Raw genomic sequence first — 23,688 nt, forward strand, 5'->3', positions numbered from 1 at the left:
GAACAAAAACAGAACAAGAAAAACACAAAGAATGTATAAGAAGGAACAGCAAATAAAGCGGCAAACGAAAAATATTTTAAAAGAAAGAAACAATAGGGTAAAATAAAGGCAAGAAGAGTGATCGTTGAGCCTCTAGAGGGTAGATAATAGAAATGATTTTCACAGTATTGTTAAAAATCTGAAGGTGCAAGGTCAGGTGAATCTCAGGCGACTACAATAATTTTAATCTCACTGCACTCTTTTCCTCGATCGCTGCACTTGCAGTTGTGCGCAGTAAAGGTATGATAATAAATAATCGTACGATCCCACCAGATGCTCATTACTATATTCTCCCAGTCACTTTAGTGACGTTAACTGTTTTCCTATATCTTTTTTTAACTTGGGATGTTCTTTCAAAAAGTTTATATTATTGTTATTCACAATATTGATTTCTTGATTCGAATTATTTATTTATTAGTCTTAGGTTTAAGAATAGAAAATTATTTATAACCGTTACAACAGTGCAATCAGCCCTATTTATCAGAGGGATTTTTTCGCCATCGATTTTAGGCCGAATTATTAATAATTAATTAATTACGGCCGATATGAAGGTTGAAAATGCCATACAAGGATCACCTCCCGTTGTCTTGCCTTAAAGGTCTCCAAAAGTAAAATGAGGGGAAAGTTTAAACGTCGCATTTTGTGCCCTTTCTCTTACAAAATTGTTTAAACCAAAAAAACGCAATTTCAAAGAATTACAGTTGCTGCAGTGATAGCTGGGTTTAAATTTTGTTAGCACTTTTTTGGGGCATCTATTTTCATTTTTTCTGGGAGAATAGTATTTTTAAACGGAATTATTTTTACCAAAAGTAATAAGACAAATTATTTGTTTCGATTTAGCTTTTTCTATTTTCTTAAGTATCTCCTGAATTTTATTCTGTGCTGTACCTTTAATTTAAAATGCAATTAAATTTTCCACCAGGGGCAAATGTAAAAAAACTATATAACGTTCAGTCAGCAGTTCGATATCTGAATAATTGACCTTCTTGTTCGTCTGTTCAAAAAAGTGTCTTTAAGTAGAGGTCACAATTTATAAATTGACTTTGAGGCACCTGGACTTATCAAAGGGGGTTGTTGATATGATCAGATCCAAATAATAATGTACTTGTGAGTCTGGCCTCCCAGAAGCAGGTTTGCTCTTGGTCTCAATCAATATTTCTAAATGAAACGTTCTACCCGGCATTAACCCCGAAAACAAGGGGCCAAAAAAAGCACACACCCATACACACACACAAGCACGTCTTCCAACGTTTTACTACAAACAGTCGGTTATAAATAAAAAGTTTCCCATCGATATCTCGAATCTATGGGATTGTAAATTAGGTCAAAGGGGCAAAAAGTTTACCCACCCCGGCTCTCCGGGTAATTCGAACGGACAGATCTGGCCCGGAGATGGAAAACTTAAAAAACGGAAAAATGTGGGATTGAACGAAAGTTACTTATTCCTTTTTTTAATTGGCATTGGAATATAATCTCAACTCGGATCAGTCCATAAAAGTCGTTTGACGTTTCATTCTCAGTTCTAAAAAGCTAGTTTTTATGTAACAGATAAAACCTTCTTACATTGAATCTTTACTACATACAAAACACAAAAAACACACGATTTAAGAAAAATATAATAGTGTAAATAATATTCAAGAAGCTCCTAACATTTTTTTTTAAATTGTGAAGGATCAAAATATCAAAGGGTTATTTACTATATTAATTGAACACTTTCCTTCCTTCCTTCAATTAATTATTCGTTTTATGTAAGGTCTTGGTTGAGATAATCCAAATAATATTCAAAAAGCTCCTAACATTTTTTTTCTTAAATTTTGAAGAATTAAAATATCGAAGGGTTGTTAACGATATTTATTGTAAAACTTTCATAAAATAAAATAAAACTAACTTAAGCTACTTTTTATGTAACAGGTGCTTCTTTACTTCTTACAAAACGCAGAACTCCCATGTTTAAGAAAAAATAAATACATTATGAATAATCCAAATAATATTCGAAAAGCTCATAACATTTTTTTTTATTTTAAAGGATCAAAATATCAAAGGATTGAATACGATATTTATTGTAAAACTTTCGGCCTGAGATTTATAAACATTGTTTAAATTTTACAAATATATGTAGGATGTGAAAAAATTGAATTTGTACAATGCTAGAAAATTTTAGATTTAAAAAAAAGAATTTATACAATGCTAAAAATTTTAGATTAAAAAAGTGAATTTATATAATGATAGAAAATTTTAGATTAAAAAAAATGAATTTAATTGAATGCTAGCATTGTATAAATTCATTCTTTTTTTAAATCTAAAATTTTCTATCATTGTATAAATTCATTTTTTTTAATCTAAAAATTTCTAGCATTGTATAAATTCATTTTTTTCACATCCTACATGTATTTGTAAAATTTAAACAATGTTTATATATCCCACGCCCTGAAGATGTACTCAATAAAGATCGAAACGTTGGCACAATAAAGAAAATGTTTTTCTAAAACCTACGTCACACCAGACCGCATCTCACGATTTCCGAATATCATTGACTAACGGTCACTAAACACCACACAAATCGAAATATCAAAGGATTTTTACGATATTTATTGTAAAAGTTTCCTATTATAAAAAACTAACTTAAGCTACTTTTTACATTGAATCTTTACTTCGTACAAAACACAGAATACCCATGGTTTAAGAAAAAATAAATTCATTATTAATCATCGACATAATATTCAAAAAGCTCTTAACATTTTTTTTTTAGTTTTGAAGGATCAAAATATCAAAGGGTTGTTTACGATATTTATTGTAAAACTTTCTTAATATAAAAAACTAACTTAAGCTACTTTTTATGTAACAGATACTTAATACATTGTATTTTTACTCCCTACAAAACACAGAATACCCACGGTTTAAGAAAAAATAAATTCATTATGAATAATCCAAATAATATTCAAAAAGCTCCTAACATTTCTTTTTTTAAATTTTGAAGAACCAAAATATCAAAGGGTTGTTTAAAGCAAAACTTTAAAAAGTTAAAACAAAACTTTTTAAACTTTCTTAATATAAAAAACTAACTTACTATAATCAGCGTTGCAACTGGTGTTAATACCATCCCAGAACCATTGAGGATCGTTATCAAAGCGTCGAAGTGTCTGATTGAAGTGCTGTCACACATTTGCTTGCTACTGATAGGGTTGAAGCCTTGTGTGGGCGGAAAGGAAGACATGAGATCATCAAATGTTACAGTGATTGTCGAACAATTCACGCCAGTTTTCGTCCGAATGTCCTCTAAGATGACCCATTACGTTGGGAGATGTTCCCCAAATGTGTAGACAGATCATAACCTTTTTTGATGTGTTCCTTTGATGAGATTTGAACGCCTGTTGAGATTGATGTAACGTTAAATCGTAAGATTTCCCGTTTAGGCCTGCGGCGTGATGTACCTATTGATCCCGTTCGTCCTGGTCTGATTATCCTTGTTTGATTTTGCCTGTTAGGCGCGTTTCGGACTCATAACACATAGAAACACTTATAATGTTGAAAAACGTCTGACAAACAGTTTTAATTTAACAAGATTTCTTCCACTTAAAGTTACAATTTAAAAACGACAAAGATCAAAGATTTGCATTTTTGTGAATTTACCTAAACAAGGTTTAAATTCGTAAGTCAAAAGACATAACACAAACTTTTATTTTTTCAAACTGTAAATATTCCACAAATGGTCAAATTGTACAACTAAAACAGTGTACAGCGTGACACTTGAAAGTTAAACAAAAACAGAAAGTCACATACTTGAACTTTATTTTTACCAATGCAAAAAAGACAATAATAAAAATTATGAACTCAAACGTTTTATCTTATCTTCTGTTCGGTCCAGCATGATAAAACATATTTAAATAAATACTACAAGGGTCAATATAAACAAAAATAATACAACAACCATATGTTTCAAGCAATTTGCTAAATCTTTCAGTAAAGACTTTAAAAAAAATTAAAAACCAGGCTTATTTCAAGTTTTAGACTTGAACCACCAGATCACACTTTCATTATCTTTCTGATGCTGTCTTTTTAGTAAAATTATATCATTCAGACGTGGCCAACTCGAGAAAACCCCGTTGTCCTGTTCATCAGTTGTAATATAGCTAAATATTACAAAATCCTTCTTAAATGTAGCTGCTAGGAGTTTTAAAACGTATCACCTTTGTCAATATTAATGCGATTCTCTCCAGGGCTTGAACAAATATTCCAGATAAGGTCCATATCAAAACAATTCACTAAAGATTTTGTCCGTGATACCCAAGAAAAGGAAACCATAAATTAATTTTCAAACAATGAGATCATTTGTTTTTATGTTTTAAGAAGGGAAACTCTTTTTAACAGAAAGTGTAAATTCAGGGTATTTAAATTTTCCTCATGTTATAAAGTCATGCAGCCTTTTCTCAAACTTTAGTAGGACAGAAAACCTAAATAAAGATATTAATATATTAAGTCTTTTTTTTTGTAAATATTTCTATTTGTCAATATTCTCTTTTACAAAACTACCCTTTATATATTTTACAAACATGCAAATCACACTGAATAACAATGCACAATGTGCTATGTTTAACGGGGAAACGTTGCGTAAAATGCTACCCGAGAAATTCATTTTCCTAATAGCAGTTCCCAGCCGTTCTCGGCGGGATATCCTTGAGAATTGTTTGTTTATAAATTGATGGCGTCACAGAAACAGTTTGTTCGCTAGTTTAAACTGTAATGACAAGATATTTGGTATGCGAGGAGAAAAATTCGAACGAGGGGGAAACAAATGCGCACCGGCCACTACGGCTAAGGTTTGGACCGCAAGCTAAATTTGATGATTTTAAAATAATATCATAACGTGATATAACTGTCTATAAAGACAAGTGAGAAAAAAAGTTATATTGATTAATAAGAAAGAATTTATTATCCTGTCCATCGAAAGAAACTGCCAAAATACAATATATTTTAGTTTTACATGTAAGGTTTTGGTTGAAATGAAAAAGCTAGTGCCGAGCGGGATTCGAACCCACGTCCTTCGGCTAAATATGCCGCTGCTCTACCACTTGAGCTAACGTGGCTTCGATCCACTCGGACACCCATCTCAACCTAAAATCTTTCGAATTTTCCCTCCTTTTGCCATTTTTCGAAAGGTTGTAGGTTGAGATGGGGAGTTGGTGTCCGAGTTGATCGAAGTCAAGTGGTAGAGCAGCGGCGTATTTAGCCGAGGTCGTGGGTTCGAATCCCCTCGTGGTACTAGCTTTTTCAATTCAACCAAAACCTTAAATAAAAAGATTAATTAATTTAAAGAAGTAATTTGGTCAATAGAGCACGAAATATAATGGATATTTTACAGTTTGTAGTTTAGCCTGAATTTGAATTCCACTTTAGTTTGTGTGATCCCCAAGCGGTATTTTCACCGTGCACTCCACTTGACACACTTGTCGCCACTCGCCCGTGGGAAAGTGTTAATAAATTTGTGAGATTCTGTTCAATAAAGGGCCACTTATGTCAATAAAAGTTGCAATTCGGTGGAAAACGCTTACCGTTGAATGATAGCCCGGTTGTGCAAAACGTTTCGCCTCAGATTTACCCTATTTGATTACGGTTTGTTCAATATTTTATGAAGTATCAATTTTAAAACGCTCAAGAGATTAAATATTTTTTTAATAGGCTTGCGAATTTGTGATTATGCGGTTTTTCAGCCCCAAGCATTGACGAAACGTGAAACAGTTTAAAATCTTGTGTCCGTGCAAACAACCTTGAGTGCACGTTCACACGATATAATGACAATTTCAATATTTTTGCTTGTTGCACATTTAAAGTGGAGTTTTTAATAAATAAATGAATTAAAAACAAATAAAAAGATTATTTGGAAATCGTGGGATGCGGTCTGGTGTGAGGTAGGTTTTAAAAAAAACATTTTCTTTATCGTGCCAACGTTTCGATCTTTATTGAGATCATCTTCAGAGCTCAGAGTGTTTGTTTTCCGTGTAGATGTGTCATTCTTGTGTGGCACTCTCAACACGACACACACTTGATATCTGCGTTGGTGGGGCTGCCAGACATTGAATTGTTTTTGTCATTTTGTTTTTTGTAGACCCATTCTGATGAAATAATCAAACATGTTCATCACCTTGCATACCAAACGACCTGGCATTTTAAATTTTGTCGTACCTCTTTAACTAACAATCCTTTCATAATGATTTAGTATGGGTATACAATTAGAAAACATATTTTCATTTTACAGATAGCGTTAGTTCGTTAGATATGGTGTCAATTTCGTAAGTGGTTCGTACAAACTTAATGACAACAACAGTGCTAAATCCGATTTGATGACTTTAATGCCGTTTATGAAGATGTTAAATATGTAGGACCCCGCACGAAGCCCTGGGGACCACCCACTTCAAATCACTATAAGGATGACTGAACTCCTAGTACGTACCTAATTGATTGGAAATAATTTTTTTTCAGTCAGGAAATTCATTATCTTGTGATAAATTACTTTTACAGTGATCTTGGAGAGGGTACTAAGGAGTGAAATAGACGTTAAATAAAGTAGGGCCCAACATGGAGCCCTAGGGAACACCCACTCAAATGCTCTTTAAGGATGACCGAAACAGTACTTAGACATAAAATGTTCTGTCTGACATAATAACTATTGATAAAATATGTGATAAAAATATTTAAAAAAATGGAAAGCCCATTAAGCCAAGTTTATAAGATGAGACCTCTACCATGACACAGTCAAAGTCCATATCAATGTTTGTTTAAGTTAAAATTGTGTGTGACCGTACCGAGTACTTTAAGCTGTGAGGGGTGGAATGGTTTAGTTTGAAATAATCTGATAATCCAGATTCGCACAATTAAGCGGGAATAAATAGGCAAACGCTGAACAGCCATTTTATTCGAGATCGTTTTGAATCCTCGCCAAAGAAATTTCGCAAAAAATTGGCACTCTGAACCTCATCTAATTTGTATTTCGTTTGGAATTTGAAGTGATTCCTGTTTATATTGTCAATATTTAGTTAGGTGGTTTAATACATATACCTAAGATATCCTTGGTCTAAGCACTTTTCGAATTCTTTAAGTTCTACTTTAAAAATTATAGAAGATTGCTATTTAAATTAATGAAATCTTAATTATATTAAGATTCAAGAAAATTTGATTTTTCATTTTTCTAAGCAATTATTCAACACTGTTGAACAAAATTACCTATAAAGTATTATCGAGTTTCTTTTTATTTGAACGGAAAAGGCTTTCAGCTGGGCTACAAGATCAAATGTATCTTATTTTTCGTTGCCAGAAACTATTTATTGACCTGTTCGTTGACTGGATTGGAAGGAACAATGACGTTTAACCCTTTCCAGTTTCATATTGTTACATTAAATTTGCTGAGCCACCTCTGCACAGTCATACAAAGGGAGAGAACTTCCTCCTCATAATAGTACTTCGCCTGCCTACAACTTCCCTTTCTATTAATCGGGATTAATTTTCATACTTCAAGGTACTTATATTAACGAATCGGAAGCCCGCTTTTAATAACTGTCTACGATCATTTAATTAATTTATTGGATTGATTAATGTATCGATATTATTGGGTTTGGATAATTAGTTTGATGATATTCAAAGATTTTGTATGTTTCATAAAATTTCTTCGTAAGGAGTTAAACACTTGTGTTTTAGCAAAACAAAAAATTATTATTTTTCATATATGTGTGGTGTTTAGTGACCGTTAGTCAATGATTATTCGGAGATCGTGAGATGCGGTCGGGTGTGACGTAGGTTTTAGAATTACATTTTCTTTAACGTGTAAACGTTTCGATCTTTATTGAGATCATCTTCAGGCCTTGTGTTGTCTGCAATTCAACAAAAAAGTTCTCCGACTGATAGCCGATGCAAGTTTCTCCTCATTGTTGGCGATGTCCTTCAGAATACTCTTTGCTTGGTGTCCATTTGTAGTTGAAATTTGTTCATAGAATCCCATGTTCTCCGTTCCTCTCATGTAGAAATGTGTGGTGTTTAGTGACCGTTAGTCAATGATTATTCGGAATAAACTTGAACCGGCTATCAATCTTTTTTTGTTGAAAGATCGAAACGTTGGCACGATAAAGAAAATGTTTTTCTAAAATCTACATCACATCACACATTTCTACACGAGATGAACGAAGAACATGGAATTCTATGAACAAATTTCAACAACATACGGACACCAAGCAAAGAGTATTCTGAAGGACATCGCCAGTAGTGAAAAGAAACTTGCATCGGCTATCAATCAGAGAACTTTTTTGTTGAAATGCAGACAACACAAAGCCCTGAAGATGATCTCAATAAAGATCGAAACGTATCAGGATAAAGAAAATGTTTTTCTAAAACCTACATCACACCAGACTGCATTTCACGATCTCCGAATAATCATTTTTCATATATCAGGAAACTATAGTCCCGCCGTACTTATCTCCTTAATAAGTTTCGTTTCCTCAAACGTTGGTAAGACGATTCAATTTTTCCTCCTTGAATTTTTTTTTTTTTCAACGACACTGATTGGATTGTACCGATTTGCTCATAGGTTGAACGAAAGCAGAAAATGAATTTTGTTCGAACATCCACAACACTTTCTCATAGAGCGTTTTTTTCCATTCTGGGTCATCATCAGTGCATCGCATCAATCAATCCATTGACTTAGATCTTCGTAATTGTTTTTAAAGGCGTTGTAAGTTCGTTTCTTGATATATATTTCGTCCTCTTCGGCCCAAGAGGTCTCAATAAATCGAACACCACCCGAATATAAGACATTTTCAGAGTTCATAAATAGCTGTTCGTACGAATTGATTGTTGTAAAAACCAATATAGCTTAAAAGAAAATTTAGAACCGCTCCTCGAACGATACAGCATCGAATAGGAATTCGGCGATGGCCCGGCCATTAAGTGTTTTCTCCCAGAAAAGGATTATTTCTCGCATTTTTGGCCAAGGGAAATTCAATTCATCTTCCCTAAACTCGAGAATGAAAAACGAGCCAGTTAAATCGCGTTGCCTCTTCTCCAAGAGAAACGTACTAATTCTTATCTATGTTAATGTCTTTCCAAGTGAGAATCCACTTGTAAATTTTCTTCTTTTTTTATACTATATAAAAAGGGAGGATGGTAAAAGGAAAATGAAGATGTCGGCCTGAGAAAGGGTGTAGTTATGTGTTAAAGTAATGGGGTGAGAAGTAGCCTTGTTATTCTGGTTGTCTCTTCATACCCGTTTTACGACCGTGACGGCTCCGGAGAAAGAAAAATTCTTTCTCTGAATTAAAAAAGGACATTCGGCAAATATTGGATAGGGAATCTTTCCTTCTAACGGATTTATCATTTTCAATGGCTTTCTCACTCTTATTTTTTTATGGAAATATTGGAGCACTGTGATTAAATTTACCGAATACAATGAGAAAAATGTTGTCTTGTATTTCTTTTATTTCAAGAACAGCGTCAAGACAAAATTATGTATGCTCCAGTGTGTGAAAATCCAAATTGGAATAGACAGAATGACTTTTTCTCTCTTTCCTCCTTTACAATTTGAAATTGAACTAGAAGGATATGCCATTGAGGCCTGTTATGTCTGTCCGCGTCTCACATTCTAGAAGTCTGATTAAGGTTGGATTCCATGCATGTGTCAGGTTTTATGATTTATGAATGATAGGCGACTATGGTGCAGATTATTCTCCGATCTTACTTTTGTTGAAATCGTAGCTGCTAGTCAGGCACGTTTCTTTTGTTAGCCATATTCAGTAAGCGTCTGCGTGTTGTCTATTTCCTCCTTTAATGTTCGAGAGTCTGATGAAGCTTTGGTTTTATGTTTCGGCTAGGTTCAGTGTGAAATAAATATGGTGGAACTTGTGTTTATCCTCCTCGCCAATCTTCTTTTCGGAACCCAGCAATGCAGTGCGTAAACTCTCGACATAACTACCCTGGATAATAAAGTGGGAAGTTAATGGGTCGACAAACAGCTGAGGTCATCCTTCTTTTTCTCTTCTTTCGCGAATATTTTGTTTTAAATTGCAGCCATTTGAGCGTCTCGATCTGGTTACTGACTCTCTGATTTCAAATGTATATTACGTTGATATCATAGAATACTAGTCCCTCGTTTGTACCTCAGGTTGTCAAATACAGAATGGAAACAAAACAAACAATACATCTATTTACATCTCCAGAAACATAGATGTCTGGTCACATTCACTCCCCCAGAGTACTCGATATTGGATGATGGCTTAGATTACCACGCTACCTGATTTTAAATTAAAAGAACATTAAACCCAAAATAACTTCTAAGTTTTAAAGTAAGGAATGCCAGCTCTTCTGATTTTACGAACTGGTGGAAGAATTACGGAAGCGAGAAAAAAAACTAGTCTTATCGGCCCGTTTTAGTACAGGTCGCTAGGGATTGTGGGATTAGATGTTTTTTAAACATGAACCTTTACGCAAATTACCTCGGCGTAAACACATTATATAAATAATAATAAATCCGAAGACGATGTCTTTCTGTCGTTTATAAAGATGTAAAACAGTGTAATACCCAACACGGAGCCCTGGGGAACACCCGCTCTAATGCTCCCTAAAGATGACCTGAAGACTTAAAGAGTACCTGGACATAAAATGTTCTAACTAACAAATTATAAGGTGTGATATCTCTAGGGAACCCAGTTCAAGTTTATTTGAGACCTTAGTTTATTAAAATATATTAAATGTATTACATAAATAAGTCCGAAGACGATGCCTTTAACATCGTTTATGAAGATGTTAAACCGTATAATACCCAACACGGAGCCCTGGGGAACACCCGCTCTAATGCCCCCTAAAGATGACCTAGTATCTGGACATAAAATGTTCTAACAAATTATAAGGTGTGATATCTCTAGGAAACCCAGTTCAAGATTATTTATGACCTTTGTTTATTAATATATAATAAATACATTACATAAATAAGTCAGAAGACGATGTCTATATGTCAAATAGTGTAAGACCCATCATGGAGCCCTGGAGGACACCCGCTCCAACACTTCCTATATGGATGTATAATGAAATACATGATTTTTTAAAATTTTGAGATTTGTGTATAGCACCTAAATTACAAATTACCGAGTGTAAAATTTGGTCGAAGAAATGAATCCTTCACTTCTTTAGCAGAGGTGGAAATATCAGGCAGAAGTGGGATAAATTTCTCTATTTTTACTCTAGAATCCTGGAACAACCAATTTTCCCAGCCATAAAAGAGATGTATATATTTATAAAATTATTAAAATGATGAAAAAGATTAGTAGTCATTTATTCTGTATCAATGGGTGTTAATGTGATTTGTGAAATTGTGTAAATGTAAAATTCGATAAGGTTGAACGAAAAAGGATTCCTTTATTCTAGCTTGTCTTTCAATCTGATAAAGGCATAAAGATTTCAATCATAGGGTCTTTTTTTTCTTCTGCCAATATTAAGAGGTTTGAGACAAAATGTACAATTTTGGCTCATTGTTAACAAATGATTGATTAAAATCCGTTAATTAATAAATAATTAATCTTCGATCTTCGAGTTTTAAAGAAATGTTTAAAAATGTGTCCTCTATGTCTTTAAACCCGTACTATTTTTATTGGAATTTGTTTTGGCGTCGTGCGATTCATCTACTGTTGTTTGAAAAGGCTAAGAACTATGTTCAAACTTCATTGAGCCAAATGGAAAATGGCTTTCTGGAACATCGAAAACACGACAGGTTGGAATCCGACCCCGACCTCGCACCTTCGGCTACAACCTATATAGAAGTTATTTGGCTCTAAATAATTTCGCCGTCCCATTACCTATTCTATTATTGCTCCAGCAAACTTTCAGCTTTGTTTGTCGTAATATCCGCCTTAGAATATAGGTTAAATTGAAATAATCCTAAGGGGAAGAAAGTTCGAACGGCCTCGTTATTGGCAATTTTCGATTTCTTTTAACAATAATTTTTCGCAATTTCTTGTTTTGAAAAATCGCCCTCGCATTGGCAATCGGACCATTGATCAATTTGCTTCAGAAAATTCCGACAAGTTGCAAAAACGGTATGGCAATGCTAGCCCACAAACCAAGGTAATTATTACATCGTCTTCATTTCCCCATAGCTTATCAATCCTGTTGCGGTTGTTCAATATCTGCCCTTTTTGCTTTTTCCAATCCATGCTGATTGAATTCGAACGTTAATTGATCAACTGGAAAATTTCCAAGTGGGAGAAGACATTTTTAGCAAGCCCCGCCATTGGCAAGGTGGTAATTTTTCCCTCTATTGTTAGATTGATTGCTTTACGTTTGATTTTAGCACTTTCTAGCATCTGTTTAAGGAAAACAAAATGGGAAGGAATGACCAGACCTGACCCTAATAAATATTAATTTATTTTTTATAATAAATCATATGTATCTAACGATGTTTGTTTGACCATACATAAAACTTGCCCATTTTAGGTGCTACTTTTAAGATTTTTCTATGAATTTTTACCAAGTTAGATATTAAATTAGAGTCACGTGGGAAAAGAATAGTTTGAATCATCGAGAAATAAGATATAATAATATAATATTATTTCTTCTTTCAAGTAACTATTCTTTCTATGTAAGGTCTTTGTTGAGATAAAAAAAATCAATGTCACGAGCGGGATTCGAACCCACGACCTTCGGCTAAATACGCTGCTACTCTCCCACTTGAGCGATCGTGATTTCGATCCTCTCGGATACCAACTCTCCATCTGACTTTTTTTATCTCAACCAAAACCTTACATAGTAAGAATAATTAATTGTAAGAAGTAACTTGGTCAATTGACCACTAAAACATAAATGGATTATTTATTATATTAGCCTCTACTTTGCACTGATAAATAATTTAAGAACACAGCCAATTTCTTGAGGCTTGCTGAAAGAATTGAGACGGTTTTTATTGGATTTCCGTCCCTGACTTTAAAATCATTATAATAGATTTTTTTTTCTCTTGTTTCAGATAAAAGAATATGAAAAACTGGACAATCCGGAAGACAGGAGAAAATCGGCGAGGCAGATTTACGATAAGTTCATTATGAAAGAGCTGCTAGCCCACGCACACGTGAGTATTAGGAATAGTTTTTCAAATTTGTCTGTTTAATTATACATTTTAATTTGTTTTATAGGACTATCCAAAAGATGCGGTCGCCCACGTTCAAAAATACTTGATGAAAAATGAAGTCCCGGTTAATTTATTCGAGGTAAAGAAGATAAAACCTGCCCCCCTCCGATTTATTTCCCTTAGTCAGATGAAAAGTAGCTTGAAAGCTTGTGTTGACTTGAATAACAATAAATACATCCTTACAGATCGGACGTACGAAAAGCCCATTGATCAAAGACAAGTTGAATCTTTCAAGAAAAAAAATCATTGTTTATAAAGTTTATTATTAGTATGTCAATTGGAAATGGTCGGTTTTCTGGCTGTTCAGCTTTTCCCGCTGTAGTAATAAGATGAAAGGAAAGTGGTTTTTTTTTTTTTTTTTTTTTTTTTTTTTTTTTTTTTTTTTGAGAATATCAATGTCCATTTTTTATTACTCCATCTGTATAAATTATTTTTTAATAAATAAAGTTCTGTTATCCGTTTTCAATTAAAAAATATATCATAGAGTTCCTTGGTACTTACAAATGGTTAAGTTTAAGTACAATAATTTTCAGTTTTGCCTAAGTGAAAAGAAGAAACCTCAGACAAATTCAAATGAACAATGAATGTGTTTTTTATAGTATTAAACACTCGACACTTGATTTTTATTACTCAACATATAAAATGTTATTTTATATAAGCAGGGAGAGACGAGAAGCTCCTTCCATTTCTGTAAATTTGCTTCTTAAAAATTTTAGCTTTTGATCTACAATCACATTCGATTTTTTTCTAAGAAAATAAAGCTTAGCATTATTAAAAACGTACGTTAAATGATATATTATTTATTCCAATATTTGAAATTATTTATTATTATTATTATTATTATTGTTAAATATTATTTATTAAAATATTTAGATTCTGCGTATTATTTAAACAATAGTCAACTCACTATTATTAAGCCGTTGATTCAATTCACTGGAAAAGATAATTATAATAATATTCAGATAGGAGGAGTAAAGCTTTCATTCGTACGACTCTCACATTTTTCAAACTCAAATTGGTTACTTTGATGTATTTTCAGTTTCATCTGTGAAAGTGAAAAGTAATGCTCAATTTTTATTTTTGAAATATACTACTAAACCATGTACGGTTGAATTTTATCGACACAATCGTTATTGTAATTGGCTGGTTCGAGTTAGATAGTTCAGAGGGCGCGACGTCAGGGTTATAAGCAGGGAGAGGCAAGACTCCTCCATTTCTGCGAATTCGCTATTTACAAATTGTGGCTTTATTTCCATAATAATTTTCACTTTTTACTGAGAAAATAAAGCTTATTATTTATTCCAATATTTCAAATTATGCATATTATTTAAACAATAGACAACACACTTAGCATTTGAATTTTACCCCAATATTTAAGCCGTTGATTCAATTCACCGGAAAAAAATAATCCATTTACGTTTTAGTGGTCAATTGACCAAGTTACTTTTTATTTGAAAATGGTAAAAAGAGGGAAAATTCGAACGGTTATAGGTTGAGATGGAGAGTTGGTTTGGTGTCCGAGAGGATCGAAATCACGATAGCTTAAATGGTTAGAGCAGCGGCCTATTGAGCCGAAGGTCGTGGGATCGAATCTCGCTCGTGACACTGACTTTTTTATCTCAGCCATGACCTTACATAGAAAGAATAATTAATTGAAGGAAAAAATAATATTCAGCTGGCTCAACGTCAGGATGAAACGCAGGGAGAGGCTTTATGCGAATCTCGCATGTGTCAAACTCAAATTCTCCAGCAACTTTGTGGTGATTCAGCATCCCTTAATTCCGATTTACCAAAGCGGTGTATTTTGTTTTAACAAACAAATTTTAAGCTGTATCAAGTAGATCTCATCGCACTTGAATAATAATTAATGGCGTGAGTCACTTGAGAGGATGTTGCCCAGAGACTGCTTCACATTGTAAATTAATACTGGGTTGGTGAAAAAGCTCAATGACTCACATTTTAATTTTTAAAAGGGACGCTTTTTCGACCATTCGTGATCGGCAGGCGAAATATCTGATAGCATGGTAAGCAAGGCGCTGAGAAATATAAAAAGGTTTCTGTTAAATTTAATGTTCAAATTTGCATTTCTTTATTACGGTCGATCAAATTGGGGCGGATTTATTTAAAAACTTCATTTAATCTATCGAGCTGTTGCGTATAAAGCTCAATAGCCCTAACATCTGGAGCTATTTTAGACCCTCTTTCATAACTCCTCCAAACGCAAAGCATCTTATTTTTCCAACTTTTCCTACTTAGTACTTGTATAATTTTAGCGTATTGCAAACGAAAAAGAAATAATACATTTAAAAAACCGGTACTATAAATAAACCATCATTTCTGATTCTGTAAAGGAAAAAAGATGAAATGAGCCATGAAACGTATCTGGCACGAACAAATTAAAATGGATATCCTTTGTTGCTTATATAATCTCTTTAGGTGAGCTGTTTTTTCAAGAAAATCTACGAAATAAGAACGATGGCATTCTTAATTCTAAATTACAAAGCTTCTACACTGGCGGAAAACCCTTGATTCGGTCCGTTCAGTCTCGCTGATTTGTCACGTTGATGCTTACGTTTTGACATACGACCCAGAATGAAAATTTGCGACGTAAAATATTGGATATTTTTTCAATTTTTCGTTATTGAAATTGACGAAAAAAGGAAAAAAAGAAAGAAAAATGTAGAGGTATTGAGTGAGAGAGAGAGAGATCCGTATTATTTTACGTTAATAAGTCCGGCGCCGTATGCGCAAACCTTCATTACACCCAAGCGTTACCGGTTGTATTGACAATTCATTTTTTTTTTAAGTTTTTTTACTTGGTTGCCTGTGTTTTTGAAATATACAATAAAATATCCTAAAAATTCTTCAATGATTTCATCTAAAAAATAGTCCATATTTCCTTAGAGGTCATAATTGACCTTATTAATTATTTGTGTGGTGATTAGTGACCGTTAATCGATAATTATTCAGAAATCGTGAGATGCGGTCTGGTGTGATGTAGGTTTCAGAAAAACATTTTCTTATTCAGATCATCTTCAGGCCCTGGGATTTACAAACATTGTTTACATTTAACAAATACATGTAGGATGTGGAACAAAGTAAATTTATANATTCAATTAAAGTATTTCTACTCACTCAAAGTGTTTGTCTTCTGTGTAATTGTGCCATTCTTGCGTGTCGTGTTGAGAGGGGCAGATAAAGATCGAAATGTTGGCACGATAAAGAAAATGTTTTTCTGAAACCTACATCACACCAGACCGCATCTCACGTTTTCTGAATAATTATTAATTATTCCAATTGCGTATCGAGCCTAAGGTTGTAGGTTCGTATCCTGCTCATGTCACTAATTTTTCATCTCAGCCAAAAACCTTATATAAAAAGAATAATTAATTGGACTAAAAAATAGTTTAAAACAAGCGTATTAAAGGCAAAATAAAATGTCTTGAACATGCATAAATTTGGTTAACTGTACAAGACCAAACCATCAAGAATAGACAGACCAAAATAATCGGTAAAGACAAAATTACAGTTACACAAGGTATCGCAATTCTGAAATATTCGTTTAAGCATTTTTAACTAGTGATATACAAATAATGATGACGTCTAGAAGATGCTGAACGTTTAGCTTGATCATCCCGCTCTGGTCTATTCTTCTTGGTTTTATCTGTTAGATGTGTTTCAAACTGACTCAAAAACAACAGAACCACTGATGATGTTATGCTTGACAGAAATCCACCCATTATAGGAAGGCCAACGTGATTTATTACAAACAAGAAAAATTCTTATTTTATCTTAGAACTTATCACGGCAATGATTCAATGAGAATTTGTTAATTTAGAGAATTGGCTCATTAGAGGGTTCCATTGATATTAACCACTGACAGTAAAAACAATACTAAGTCTTCAAGCTACATGACCGTCTAAGGGGGAAAACACTTGGCATGTTCATTATGTTTCATGAGCATAAAATTTCCAGCATTCATTATGGCATTAATGTTTCAGCCTTATATTCAAGAAATATTCAATCATCTGAGAGGAGAACCGTTTAGGAAATTTTTAGAAAGGTGACACATAAATTGTTTAGTTTTTTAATGTAAACTGATATAATTTTATATTTTTCAGTGAAAAATACACTAGGTTCTGTCAATGGAAAAATTTAGAACTGAACATTCAAGTATGATCAATTTATATTAATTATTATAAAATATTAATGTTTGCTTAATAAATATTCTTTTTTAGTTAACAATGAATGACTTCAGTGTTCATCGTATTATTGGTAGAGGAGGTTTTGGTGAAGTTTACGGATGTCGGAAAGCAGACACGGGTAAAATGTATGCCATGAAATGTTTAGATAAAAAACGGATAAAGATGAAACAAGGCGAAACACTTGCGCTCAATGAGAGAATTATGCTCTCGCTAGTCAGCACAGGGGTGTGTAATACAGTACTGACGATAATTTTTCAAAATGTTTTAACAATTGTCATTACCCAGGTCGATTGCCCCTTCATTGTATGTATGACATACGCTTTTCATACTCCTGATAAGTTATGCTTTATTCTCGACTTGATGAATGGAGGCGACCTTCATTACCACCTGTCCCAACATGGGGTTTTCAATGAAATGGAAATGAAGTTCTACGCTGCTGAAGTCATCTTAGGTAGGCAACAAGTCGTTTTTTTATATAGTTAAGAGTTTTTCACTAATAAAATTTTACAAGGTCTGGAGCACATGCATCGAAGATATATAGTCTACAGAGACTTGAAACCTGCGAATATTCTTTTGGACGAACATGGCCATGTAAGAATATCAGATCTTGGCTTGGCTTGTGATTTCAGCAAAAAGAAACCTCATGCGAGTGTGTAAGTAAAATTAACGATTTTCCTTAATATAATGATAACTAAGGGTATGCCATTTTTCAGTGGAACTCATGGATACATGGCACCAGAAGTGTTATCTAAAGGCACTGCTTATGATTCCAGTGCAGACTGGTTTTCTTTTGGCTGTATGCTTTACAAGCTTTTAAAAGGCCATTCACCATTTAGGCAGCATAAAACAAAGGACAAACATGAAATCGACAGGATGACCCTCACAATGGTAATTTTTTCCTAAAAAAAAAAAAAAATTTCCAAAATTCAATTTTCTCTCTGCTTGTAGAATGTTGAGCTTCCTGATTCTTTCTCTTTGGAATTAAAGGACCTCCTTGAACGGCTGCTTATGAGAGATATTGACAAAAGACTCGGTTGTAAAGGAAAAGGGTAAAGTTTATTTATTATCATAAAAAATTTATTATATTGACAATTAATTTTGTTTTTAATTTGGTATTTAGTGCTGATGAAGTAAAAGAGCATCCATTTTTTAATGGCGTGGACTGGCAACAAGTCTACGTTCAGAAATACCCACCTCCACTCATACCTCCACGGGGAGAAGTGAATGCCGCCGATGCTTTTGATATCGGTTCTTTTGATGAGGAGGACACTAAGGGGATCAAGGTTAATATTAATACAAATCATGTTAAGACATAATCTTTTTTTTCTTTCTTTTAACCAGTTGACAGAGGCAGATCAAGAATTGTATAAAAATTTCCCACTTGTCATCTCAGAAAGATGGCAGAATGAAGTCGCAGAAACAGTTTTTGAAACAATCAATCAAGAAGCAGACCGTTTGGAACAGAAGAGGAAAGCCAAACAGAAACAGAGATTTGACACAGACGAAAAGGGTGAGGTTATAAATAATAAAAAATTTAATTTTGAGTTTTCGTCTTGTGGTCTATGGGTTGATGAACCTATAATTTTATAGTTACCTATTCTCTCGGACAGCATCCTCACTGATTTTGTCTGCGTTTGCATTTTGCCATCTTCAATGTTGAGATGATCACAAAGACTGTGAAATGCTGTGTATACTGTACACGAACAGTATAATTTTAAAAAACTGGTTGAAGTAGTAAGGAGGGATAAACTGCTTCAATCATTTATTGAACCACCGGTCGCTAAACAACACACAACACAAAAACTGACTTAATCCATAAAACACACCAACAAACAAAGCTAACACCTACACAATCCCATCCACGACCTTGCAACCAAAACTTGGCTCCACAGAAATCACCCAAACTCAACACTGAAGATGGCAAAATGTTAAAACATATCTGTCAAAGTCAAGTAGGTAACTATCAAATTACAAAATTTAATTATTTTTACTGTGGCACGATAAATGTTGAAGTTTTTAATGATAAACAATCAGAATTTGAAGAAGAAGCCTATGAGGCCTATTAAATATGTATTTATAAGAGTCTGGTTGTTTTCTTCCTTCTAACCATTCATCAAAAACCCTACCCCATTCAAGCAAAAATTAATTCATATGCATACGTAAAATAATTTTAATTAATCTTATTATTTTCAGAATCTGATTGTATTCTTCATGGTTACATAAAGAAATTAGGAGGTCCTTTTGCGTCTGCCTGGCAAACGCGTTATGCCAAACTTTATCCAAATAGGTTAGAGCTTCACCCCGAGTCGGGAAGCACAAAACCAGATTTGGTATTTATGGATCAGGTGGAAGAAGTCTCTCCTGACCTGGTGACTGTTAAAGGTGAACAGTGTATCAATATTAAGACAAGGGATGCCAAAATTGTACTCACAAACTCGGTATGCTTTCTTTTTGGTTTTGAAACCAAATTTTTTTTATCCCCCACCCCCTAAACTCAAAGTATCATTTATTTTGTTTTTAGGATGATATAGGTCTGAAAGAGTGGCTACAGTCTTTGAGGTCGACTCACAAATGTTCCCTCGAACTACTAGGGAACATGGCAAAGAAAGCCGGCAAAATCTACGGCACGGACAGAGACAAAGGAGAGAAAGTCATCGCACCAAGAACAACAAATGGTAATTAAGATAAAAACAGAGGAAAAAGTGGAAAAAGTACATTGATCTTTGTTATTTGTTATTATTGTTATTGTTGGGCTCCCTGAAAACCCGTTGCTTTACACGATCGCCCAAACAAATGAAAATATTTCATTCCAAAATCGCTTAGCATTTAAAATATTTTATGCGCTATTTAACTTTTTTTCTATTTTTAATCTTACGAGTCTGTGCTAGTTTTCTCTCGTTTCAAGTCTGGTTAAGCTCTCTTAATTTATATTCGCCTTATGCTATTTTTTGCTTAGGTTTTTATTCTCCGGTTCTTAAATTTTATTTAGTTATTTAAATAGGTTTTTTCCTTTTGTTTTTAAAATATTATTTATAAGTTGCATAGTATGTATAACTTTTTCTCATCCCACCAATCAATGTCAGGCAAGAATGAGTTTACTGGAACCAATATGAAAATTTTTCATAGTTCCTATTCAATTTTTGTAGCCCATGTGGACTATAAAAATGTCATTTTATTAATTTTATTAATCTATATATGTTTAGCAGTCATAATTGACTATTTTAATTACTTCAATTAATTATTCTTTTTATCTAAGGTCTTGGTTGAAATGAGAACATTTTCATCTCAACCAAGACCTTAGATAAAATGAATAATTAATTGAATTAATTTGATTATTTATTTTTTTTATTAATACAGTGAGAAACATTATATACAATAATACTTTTCTTGGTTGATGTTCAGGATAAAAAAAAATCAATAAGCATCAAGTTACTCGACAGATTTTTTTTTCCTTTTGCCATTTATGCTGATAAAAGCCGTGTGATCATTTGACATAGTCGTAAAAATAGTATGTAGCAAATTAGGAAGTGCCATAGTGGGGACTAATTGTTCGGCTAATTGGGAGAGTTGTACAATTAAAACCATGAAACAATAATTAAGGTTTGGCAAAATGCATTTTATTTATGCCAACAAAACAACTGGCCCTGAAAGACAAAATGAAAAGATTTCCTATTCTGTAATAGCCCAAGTTTTTATTTGTGTATTTTTTTTTCCAAAAAACAATATCACCTTTAAACTAAATGGGCTCTCCTACAAATTTTCTTACCCCTAAACTAAATGGGCTCTCCTACCATTTTATAGCCTCTTTTTCTGAATGTGAAGAAGGAAATTAACAGAAATGAAAATTATGTAAATTGATTGAAACACAAACAGAATTTATTAATGATAACAATATGAAATATGCCCATATTTACTTTTAACCAAAATAATAATTATTATCATGTGAACTCATTCAAGTTTCAAAAGGAAAATGACCCAACCCTGTCTGTTACGCATCCTCAATTCCCTTTTTGAAACAGTACCAGGTCTTAATGCACTTCCATCTCTTAGCAGACTGTTTTGGTTTACTCAATAATAATTTTACTTTTTAAGTTTAAAATTATTATTAGACGTTGCGAAGCCCTCTGTTCAATCCATGTCACACCGAGCTCGTTGTAGCATTAACTTCTACCCAACCCCAAACAATAGTGGCATGAAGGGATGTAACATAACTAAAATTATCATTTAAATTTTTTTAATATTTTATCATTTGTAATCAAATGAGAATTTTGTCATTTGATATATTATTAGATTTTGGTGTGCTTTTTTTATAGAGACATTTTAATTATTTTAATCAAAGAATTAACTTATTGTTAATGCTGCTTAAATTATTTTATACATCTTCCTCAGCATCTCTCTCTTCTGTGTACCACCCTTACTATTTCAATTTACTTCTTTCTTAAAAAATAAAGAAAATATTATTAAAATATATTAATTCAGAAAATGTTAAAGTTTATAAACTGAAATTTCATTTATAATCTGAGACTAAAAAGCACACTTGAGCCATTCATTTTTATATTGTATTCAATATTTACTGAATAAACACACAAGCATACTGAGATTCACTGTTGATTGTAATATTTATTTTTTATAAATTTGTTACTCTTTTTTAGGGGAGGGGGGAAACAAATCATTAACTAGTGTTTCTTAATGACTTTCTTTTTTAACCCAGAAACGTAGTGTTAAGACAAATCTAGTCAAACAGGTATTTGAATGATAAAACACAACGAGTAGTTTAGCACCTTCTAGGTGGTAAGTCCATCCCAGGAAATGTATCTATTAGGAAGCAAGATTAGACTAAAATAACAAGATAACTTTTTTTAATGATATTTCATTTTTTTTTAAATATATCTATGACAAATTGTAACTTTTCATAATAGTTTGGAACATTTTGTTTGTACGTTTCGTAGATATACATTTGAAACCCTGAAAAGTAGAGAAAGGCCGTAAAAAATGCCATGACTTGAATTTTGTAGAATTGTTTGATTTTAAAAGAAAGAGAGAGAGTGAGAGAAAGAAATAATGTTATTCTATCAAACTATATCACCCAAAAGTATGCATATTGTTTTTTAAAAAAAGAGTATGAAGACAAAACCTTGTTAATTACAATGTTCAATAATCCCCCGTAAATTAGGTAAATCACTTGAACTGAAAGGATTGTATTTATACAGTTAGAAAAGTAAAAGTAACTTTATTTAGGTAATATTAAGTTAAAGAAGTACGTTAAAAGTGGAAAAGGGAAAAAAAGCATATTGACAGGTGACTTCTCTAGGTGAGTTAACAGTCTTGCTGCATTTCTGTTGCTCAAAAAGGTTGCAGAGTACAAATCTATATATTACATTTGAAAATTGAAATGCACATATTATATTCTTTTGTCTGAATAAGAATTGTTTTCGTCCTATGTTGTTGTTTTTTTCCCCTAAGTGTTCATACATTGTAAACTACCTCCTCATGTATATAATGGATAAATAAAACAAGTTATAATTATTTTTAGTGATAAATAGCATTGAAAATGAAAAGGTTTTTTGTACAAAAGGAAAACAAATTTTATACTGTCTACATGTCTAAATTTTCAATGGGAAACTGTGATAGTTCATGATGGTACAATCTGAATATTAAATAAAACTTCTCTTATTGTTGTAAAACCTAAATCATAAAAAAATATTATTCATCGAATGGAATTGTAACTGGAAGCATAAGGACATTTACCTTTAAAATAAAATGTCCTTAGTCTCTTTTGAAAGAACGTAGAAACTAGGTGTACTACCATAATTAACAATAAATAATATAGCGCATTGTTATTTGTCAGTTTTAATCAAATTAAAATATGTTTTTATTCCATTAACTTCAACATGTGTTTTAAATTGTCTAATAATGTTTAACTTATTTTCTTTTTGTATGTTCAGCCGAGAGTTAAGTTTCGTTATTTCTGTTCATAATTTTTCAACATTTATAATAATAAAAAGGTTGTTTTTAACTCGCCATTATTGGTCATATGTCTTGAATTAGCAGCAATTGTTAAAATGTTTTAGATGTTAAAAAAAATTAAAAATCTGTACAATAGAATAAAAAGTGTGCATGCACATGTGATTTATCTTTGTATTTTAGTAAAAAGAAAAACAAAACATATATTCCTCCAATTGAAAAACTAGGACAATGAACAAAGTGATCCTGCCTTTTTAAAGAAAAAAGTCCTGCATCTCATGAAATTTCAAAAACGAAACCAATAAGAAAGCGTGTGTATTATTGAAT

General features: G+C 32.8%; 1 protein-coding gene across 1 annotated transcript in view; it reads left to right on the top strand.

Moving 5' to 3' along the window:
* The window catches only part of LOC106663608 (kinase D-interacting substrate of 220 kDa B), a 118,978-nt gene that overhangs the window by 55,940 nt on the left and 39,350 nt on the right, over window positions 1–23,688 (top strand). Inside the window, exons 4-16 of the transcript XR_001340063.2 lie at window positions 13,031–13,132; window positions 13,197–13,271; window positions 17,194–17,255; window positions 17,314–17,365; window positions 17,431–17,622; window positions 17,683–17,848; window positions 17,909–18,050; window positions 18,111–18,285; window positions 18,346–18,446; window positions 18,518–18,680; window positions 18,739–18,907; window positions 19,591–19,835; window positions 19,919–20,072. The gene's annotated coding sequence lies outside the window, so the exon portion shown is untranslated. The remainder of the gene's footprint in view (window positions 1–13,030; window positions 13,133–13,196; window positions 13,272–17,193; window positions 17,256–17,313; window positions 17,366–17,430; window positions 17,623–17,682; window positions 17,849–17,908; window positions 18,051–18,110; window positions 18,286–18,345; window positions 18,447–18,517; window positions 18,681–18,738; window positions 18,908–19,590; window positions 19,836–19,918; window positions 20,073–23,688) is intronic.

The sequence above is a fragment of the Cimex lectularius genome, unplaced genomic scaffold, assembly GCF_000648675.2.
Source record: "Cimex lectularius strain Harlan isolate CLEC.00 unplaced genomic scaffold, Clec_2.1 scaffold89, whole genome shotgun sequence".
In the NCBI taxonomy this organism is placed as follows: Eukaryota; Metazoa; Arthropoda; class Insecta; order Hemiptera; family Cimicidae; genus Cimex; species Cimex lectularius.